We start from the raw sequence: 9,432 nt of genomic DNA, 5'->3' as shown, positions 1-9,432 counted from the left end.
ATTATTTTATCTAGCTGATCATCTGATTATAAACTACCATCATAGATAGATAGATAGATAGATAGATAGATAGATAGATAGATAGATGTATATATATATGTATGTATATATATATATATATATATATATATATATATATATATATATATATATATATATATATATATACATACACATACATACATACATACATATATATGTGTGTATATATATATATATATATATATATATATATATATATATATATATATATATATATATATATATATATATATATATATATATATATACACACTTTTTTATAATTATTAAAAGTTAATTTGTTTGTAATGCTAAATGTGTTGCAACTATAATTGCAATTACCTGTACTTTATGGTTTAAAAACAATATATTGCTTACTATAAATTACTATAGTATTTAATGTGGGAAATCATTAATAAAGGTTATTTGAAAGTTAAGCAAATACAAACTATTAAATCACTGGAGTAAAATATTAATATAGTGTTATACATCTATTACTTGTAAAAAGATATTTATTACATATATAAAGATGTATTATTGCCTATATTAACTTGCTATTGTTTCCTTCATTGTAAATAAATCCATTATAAAAATAAAACCTGTCCAATTCAGATCGTTCGTCAAGGCCAGCAAACAAGTATCTATATTGACTCTGTCAGATAATAATGACTGATCATCTATGATGACTGATAGTCTGTTATATTGAATGGCGATCGAAAACACTGCTCCCCATTCGCTCGTCTCAATCCCAATATTTGTGAAATAGTGAACACTATTGTTTATTGTGTAAATGAACAATTTATATATACAAAATTATATTGATGACGATGTCCGAGAAGACGTTACTTACATTAACATCCGTTGTAACCATATATGGTTTGTCTAGATCGTGTGTGCTGGTTTATGTGTGCCTGAAACGTGTGTGGCTCTGCAGACCTGCAGCTGGAAATTATTGGATGCAGAACGTATATGTTAACATATATTGAAACATCTGTTTATATTTTCCAAAATTACTAACCACAGCGTTATGGGATGAGACAAATATCAATCTGTAAACATTTTATAGTTTTGAAATGAGCAAAATAAACATGCATTATGGAGCAAAATATATAGGAGTTTACAGTATTCAACATCAGGGCTCAGCAATAAGGAATGCCGGATGGCCCAGGGCCAGCATGAGAGACGCTTGGGACAGTAGACAGGATCATTAGTAGACAGTGCTGCATTGTCACTAAAGTTTCATGTGCCTGCGACTATTTGTCAATTGCATGCATTTTAAGTTTGTGCTTTTAAGCCTTTAAATGCGACCTTCTCTGAGATGTCGTAAACACCATATTGCTTTTCAGTTTCTCTTATCTGATTTGATGTTTTGATCATGCTAATCATATTGATCAATACAGCGAGGCGACGGCAACATGGCGTCAACATCAAATTATAAAGCTAAAAGATAGTGCGTCTCTAATGTCTTGGAAGCAGACATTTATGTGGGTACAACACGACAAAAAAATGAAGTGATGTTTTACAAAACTTGCCGTCACTTTGACAAGTTGGCCACCTTTTAGTAAATGATTTCAAACTGCAATAAAATACCTGCACATTTCCCATACTGCTCTTTTTGTTTGCATAACATGAATTTTGATAATTATACATTTATTAACATTTAAAAATGTTTCAATTCTAGATTCACAGACATTATTTTTGACACATTATTTAAAATATGTGGCTAAAACAGATATTAACAGCTCTCTTTTTTTAGGTAAAAAAAAAAAGATTTGTTTAATAAAATTGTTAGGCATTAAACACATTTATAATCTTAAAATGTTTTTAATACATCTGCTTGTTTGACCTTTAAACTTATCAAAAACTCATTTGCAACATTGATAATAATTATAAATATTTCTTGATCAATAAATTAGCACATTATAATGATTTATGAAGCATCATGTGACTGAAGTAATGGTGCAGAAAACGTCAAATGAGAAAATTAAATACATCAAAAACTTACATTTCAAAATATATTTTATACATTTAAATAACAATAATAATATTTCAAAATATTACAGGTTTTGGGCAGCATGTGGGTAGCACAATTGCCTTTCCACTAGAAGGTCGGTGGTTTGAGCTCCAGCTGGGTCAGTTGGCATTTCTGTGTGGAGTTAGCATGTTCTCCCCATGTTGGCGTGGGTTTCCCCAGCAGTCCAAACACAGGTGAATTGAAAAAACTTAATTGGCCGTAGTGTTTGTGAATGTGTGCAAGAGTGTGTAGGTGTTTCCCAGTGTTGGGTTGCAGCTGGAAGGGTATTCGCTGCGTTGAAAGTGTTGGATAAGTTGGCGATTCATTCCGCTGTGACGACCTCAGATTAATAAAGGAACTAAGTTGAAGAGAAAATTAACGAACAAATAAATTACGGGTTTTTCCTTTTGAAACAAATATAGTCTTGGTAAATCTAAGAGGCAACTCCCAAAAATCTTATCAACCCTAAATTTGATATGTTTACTAACGTCATCATTACATTTACAAGGGGGTAAGCATGATCGAACACCCAATAAGGGGGGAGAGCATGCTCAGAGCCCGGCGGCTAATCAGCAGGCCAATCAGAAATAATAAATAACACCTGTTTATAGTAATTGGGCCGGGGAGACACCCTTCTTAAGGAGAACGGGAGGAACAGCCGAGAGAGAGAGCTGAGCGACAAGCAGCACCCCTTGATGCTGAGCACAACACAACACATTGACACAGAACGTTAAACAAAAACTGTCAATTACCTCAATGCCGACCGTCTTCTTCTTCCCACCCAAATAACTGATTTACACAATATGTCCTAAATGGTTTAGTTAAACAACTAAGCAATTATTGTCATTGTAATAAAGCACAATGAATTAAAAATACAGTTCACTCAACTGAAAAGACATCAATTACTTCTTATATAGAGGAGCTCTGTATTTAACAACCGCCTGTATAGCCTACACTTTAGTTTTCCTTTAAAAATCCTTAATAACAGAAAAAATTATAATTTAATGTTATCTTCTGCAAAATTTCCTGACCCCAGAGCTATACATGCCGTACACTACATGACAAACATCTTGTCGCCTATCCAAGTTTTAGGAACAACAAATGATACCTTGACTTCTAGTTGATCATACGGTATCAGAAGCGGCTTATATGAAAGGCAAAGGCCTCTAGATTACGATTATTTTACCACAATAAAATATGATTATGCCATGTCACTAAACAGAAATAATGTCTAGTATAGAATATAAAGTCATGCTGCAGTGAAAACAGAATGAATATTGTGTCTGACTCCATCATGAGCTTGGAGGACTGCATCCATACATCTCAGACTCAAATCACTGATTAATAAAGTCATCTGGAATGGCAAAGAAAGCGTTCCTGCAGGACTCAGAGTTCATCAACATTCTTTGGATTCATCTTTAATGCCTCCTCCTCCATCTTACCCCAGACATGCTTAATAATGTTCAACGCTGGTGACTGGGCTGGCCAATCCTGAAGCATATTGACCTCCTTTGCTTTCAGGAACTTTGATGTGGAGGCTGAAGTATGAGAGGGAGCGCTATCCTGCTGAAGAATTTGCCCTCTCCTGTGGTTTGTAATGTAATGTGCAGCACAAATGTCTTGATACCTCAGGCTGTTGATGTTGCCATCCGCTCTGCAGATCTTTCGCACACCCCCATACTGAATGTAACCCCAAACCATGAGTTTTCCTTCACCAAACTTGACCGATTTCTCTGAGAATCTTGGGTCCATGCAGGTTCTTTAATTAATTGACCCAAAATGTAACACATTTTTTACAACATAATTTCAATATTATTACGTGATGCTTTCAGTAATGCCTTACCTTTTCCCGTAACTAAAAATATAAAAAGTTATAATATGACAATGTATATTCCTTATAACGTTTTACCCCGACACTGATCATAAGGAGCATTGTGTATTCATTTCATTTGGCCTGTACACGTTTTGACTCCCAAAGTGCTTAAACTATTAACTGATTATTTTGTAGATGATCCAGGACCAGTGTTTCAGCTAAAAATCTAATTTAATGTCCTACTGGAAGAGCAAAATTGACTTACATCTTGGATGGCCTGAGGGTGAGTAGATTAACAGCACATGTTCTCTGTTTTTGAGTGAACTACCCCTTTAAAATTGAATTATTAAATCAAATCAATAAACAAATCGACTAGTTATATTATTTTGTCAAAATATGCACTTGTTACTATTTTGCATCTTTAATTGCACAGCAAATATGCCGGGCTCCACACCATTCCTTCATGTTGTCACAGCACAAATGAAATAAATTAATTGTTTTTGCTCATTTAAAACATAAAACAATTAAGTTGTTTGAAAAAAACTCAACAATTGTGTTGATTCAGCTCATTTTAAATCAGTTTGAACAACCAGCAAAACTAATTTAACTGTGTATTGATTTTATTTTAGATCATTAATGTTTATTTTCAGAAAAAGAGCACAAAATATTAAAACTGTCCACATAAAAAAAAACAACAACAAAAAAAACGACAAACTCCCTTATGGATTTCTCTCCAACATATTTAATGTTGATATAATAGGTTTAATATCAATCAAGTAAAACAGTTAAACATACTCAAAAGTCCTAATTTCACAGACAAAAAAGGCAAAATGCATATAAATGTGGTTACAATGAGTGATACGCTCTTCAAATAATATCAAAAGAGGCAATCAGTGCTTCGATGAAGTTAAAAACAGAAATGACCGCCGCTCTGAATGCACTTCGACAGCAGAAGTGAGAAATGATAAAAGTTTGACATCATTAAAATGAGGGTTAATAAAGCACCGCCGTCTCTGTGCATGAATAAAGACATCATTGTCTTCTGGAGTCCAACTGAAAGTTTAAATACACAGGGCATGAAACAAACCAGAAAAAAAAAATCTCTGAGCGACAATGTTATTCAAAGTTCAGCAGCCACTTGGCAAACAGAGGTATGTGTCCAAATAAAACACAGAGTCTTGAGAACGTGATTTGATTGATTATTAAGACCGCAGCGATTCATTAGGCATTACAATAACAATCAAGAGTTTCCAACAGTTGTTACTTTCATTAGTCCTGGACTTTGGTCAGTTTCATATACATTCAGTGCTAAAAAAAAACAGTGAGGCAAAATAAACAGCACATGATCTTATTTCAAACACTGAACATCAAATCAGTTGATGTCAAACAATCTGGCAGAACTGTGTTCGGTCTTGTGACTTCAAATCTCTCAATCAAACAGCGGTAAATCAGTAGTTATAACATCATGTTTTCTTTTAAAAGCATGTATATTATGTATATAGCTATGGAAAATACTAAGAGATTTTCTTGAGAAATTCCTCTGTTTTTCTGGAATGACTTTTAAGTTTTAAATAAAATTATTTTAATTAATTTAATAATTGTTTTTATTTTTAGAAAATGTAAAATTTTCTATTTTGGGATAAAAAAAATAAATAAAAATCAACCACCATCATCTAAATGAAACATCATTAATGTTTTTAATCGCAAAAACAGAAAAACATTTAATAATTCTTTCGAAAAAATGTAGAATTTTTATTGAATTATTATGCTTTTAATATCCAAAAGAAATGTTTTTGTTTTTCTGGGGTTATTTTTTAGTTTTAAGTAAATGATAAATAAAAAATAATTGTCTAAAATAAATTTATTTGAATACATTTTATGTTAAATAATTTAAAAATTGTATTTATTTTTTAGAAAATGTAATGTTTCTATAGTTGGGCTTGGGGAAAAAACCCAACAAATCAACCACCCTCATCTAAAGTGGTTAATTTTTTTATCACAGCAAAAGAAAGATATTTCATTTATATATATACACACACACACACACACACACACACACACACACACACACACACACACACACACACACACACACACACACACACACACAGTTGAAGTCTTAGCCCTCCTGCATTATTAGTTTTAATAACTCATTTTTAATAACTGATTTCTTTTATCTTTGCCATGATTACAGTAAATTTTATTTGACTAGATATTTTTCAAGACACTTCTATACAGCTTAAAGTGACATTTAAAGGCTTAACTAGGAGTATTAGGTTAACTAGGCAGGTTAGGGTATAACGATGGTTTGTTCTGTAGACCATCAAAAAAATATATATAGCTTAAAGCTGCTAATAATTTTGACCTTAAAATGGGTTTTATAAAAGTTAAAACTGCTTTTATTCTAGCTGAAATAAAACAAATAAGACTTTCTCCAGAAGAAAAACATCAGACATACTCTGAAAATGTCCTTGCCCTGTTAAACATCATTGGGGAAATAAAAAAAAAATTGAATACATAAAAAAAATAAAAAAATTAAAATGGTGGGCTAATAATTCTGACTTCAACTGTGTGTGTGTGTGTGTGTGTGTGTGTGTGTGTACGTGTGTGTGTGTGTGTGTGTGTGTGTGTGTGTGTGTGTGTGTGTGTGTGTATGCTCGTAATATCCAAATGTTTCTGTTTCTTTGGCCTTACTTTTTTTAGTTTTAAGAAAATTATAAATAAAAACAAATGTTTAAAAATATATTTAAATGAATTTTGTTTGCATTGATTTATTAATTGTGTTTATTTTTTAGAAAGTGTAATGTTTTATTGTTGTGTTTGAAAAAAATAAAATAAAATCAACCACAGTCATCTAAAGTGGTTAATTTTTTAAATCACAATAATAGAAACAAATTAAATTTTCTAAAAAATAAACAAATAAATGTATGCTCTTAATATTTAAAGAATGTTTCTGTTTCTCCAGGCTTATTTTTTAGTTAAGTAAATGGTAAGTAAAAAAAAACAGTCTTAAACATTCTCTTAAAATTTATTTTATTTGAATTAATTGAATAATTGTATATATTTTTTAGTTATGCATCTATTGCTGTATTTGAAAAAAACAACAACAAAATCAACCACCATCATCTAAAGTGGTTACATTTTTCAAATCACAACAACAGAAAAATATTTAATTTTCTAAAGAATAACTATTTTTATATCCAATTTTTTATTTAGTTTTAGATTAAATGTCATCAGTAGTAAAAAATGTTGTTTTACTAAGATGCATAACTATAAATCATAAATGCAGAGAATTTCCAAGTAATCTCTTAATTCTTTCTATAAATGTATACACACAAAATACTGCCACCAATGTATTACTCCTAATATTGATGTTACAAATAAACAAGTAACACTTCACAATAAGGTTCATCATAAACTTACAAAGAAAGTAACTCGGTCTAATGTTAATTCCAACATTTAGTAATGCATTAATAAAATCAAAGCTGCATTGGTTAATATTTGAATGGACCTGAGCCACAAGCGAACATTAACCTGATGTGTTGGTTATTAATGTTAGCAAAAATGAATAAATACTATAACAAAAGAACTGCTCGTAAATGAAACCTTATTATGAAACGTTACCAATAAACACAACTGGAATGATATATATATTTATATACAGCACTTAATGCCCCCAAATAAGACACTGTCCGCCTCCTAATCAAAAGTCTAGCCATAAAACAATAAAAATAAAGGCACAAAAAGCGAAACAATCTTTGCACTGAGCTGTCATGGAGAACATTTTGAGTTTTTCAGCAGGAGTGGCGATAGGAGTCGGTGTGAGATTGAACCGTTACACATTCAACAGCTAGTTTGGTTGAGTTAAACAAAAAAGGGAGGGAGGGAGGGAGAGAGAAATGAGCAGATGATTTCTATTGAACGACATAAAAATAAGTCGATAACTGGAGATGAAAAGAGAGAAATGAGGTAGACTTCTGTGTAAACAAAGCAAATGATAACTTTCTCCAAAAGATGAAGACTAGTAAAACAAACTAAAAGGACTCGACGCTGTTAATCTCCTAAAAAAATACAAAAACAACCGAAAACAAAACTAAAAGATTCGACTATGTGTAACTGAAGAGGTAGTTCTAACATACCAGAACAGAGTCGGTGAGTTTAATAAGCAACAGTCAGTTCATTCAGTCAATGCTTCCCTACAGAATAACATCAAATACACTTATTTGGTTCGTTCCCTGAGAGAAGTTCATCCTGAGAAGAATTGTGGGTAGAAATGTACAAAAATACACTGTATAAATCTGTGTGAGGTTTGGGGTCTGAGTCTGTGCTGGGTCTGTCTTTTGGTCAGTTTCTTTCTCTCAGATTGTTTTCTTCGTCTGTGCATTTGATTAAATACGATGCACACACACACACACATACACATGCACGCGCACACATTCATTGGGCTGTTTCACAGCATGAGCGTCAAACTTCGCACTTCCAATGCCTTCAAACACAGCCGGTCTTTGGTATAAACATCTATACCAAAACACACGCAGTTAGTTTGCGCCCTCCGATAAAACCGCATGACACACTGTTTGATTTGTCAACACACAGGATGGAGAAATCCGGAACAGTCGTGCGAGCTCGCTTTGAATCTTTTACACATTCAGTATCGTCAGAGGTGTCGTCTGGTATTTCGAGACCTCGAGCGGAGTATGAGCGCCGGTTCAAGTCATAATAGAAATCTCTGCCTGAGCACGCACACGCATACACACGTTTCACTGCTCGTGTGATGGAGATAAAAAAGCAAGCTTCAGTTATATATAAAAACACTAATTAATTTTTGATTTGTTCCTTGATAACTCTCACTCAAACATCAAGTCGAATGAAATGTGAAATTATTGGGATGAATATTAACGGGTTAGTTCATCAAAAATGAACATTTTGTCATCATTTAAACACTCTTGTTCAAAATATATTTGAGTTTCTTCTGTTGAACACAAAATCGTATTGTACAAAGAGATATTTAGAACAATTCTCAACCCATTGGGCTCTATTTTACCAATCTAAAGTAGGCGTGCAAACTCTAAAGCGCATGGCGCAAAAGCATTAAGGGCGTGTCCGAATCCACTTTTACATGTTTAAGGATGGAAAAATACGCTCTGCGCTCCATCGCTTGGTCTAACAAGGCTGTGGTTATTCTCTTAATGAGTTATGGGTGTGTTTTGAGCATAACTTGCATTAAATCAATAAGAGTCTCATCTCACATTCCCTTTAAGAGTCAGTTGCATCACGCCATGGTGCATTTGCTACTTAAATGGCAGACTTGTAAGTGGAAAAACTGAATGCTTTACTAGTGAGAAAACAGTTAAACAGACCATCTGCAGTGCGAGGATAAAGAACAAGCCTCCTCCATTCAGACTCCTTACTTTATTTATACCGTTTACTCCTTTACTTTCGTGGATAAGGAAACAGTGTTGTACGCACTCCACTGAAAACATCCATTAGCCTACATATTTAATTTCATTTGTTAAGCACGAAGATTTGTTTCAAAACTATTTATAAATTCAGTTCTAATTTCCAGCAAACAAATAAATGAACG

The sequence above is a fragment of the Danio rerio genome, chromosome 20 (assembly GCF_049306965.1).
Source record: "Danio rerio strain Tuebingen ecotype United States chromosome 20, GRCz12tu, whole genome shotgun sequence".
Classification (NCBI taxonomy): domain Eukaryota; kingdom Metazoa; phylum Chordata; class Actinopteri; order Cypriniformes; family Danionidae; genus Danio; species Danio rerio.
This window is presented reverse-complemented; position numbering follows the sequence as displayed.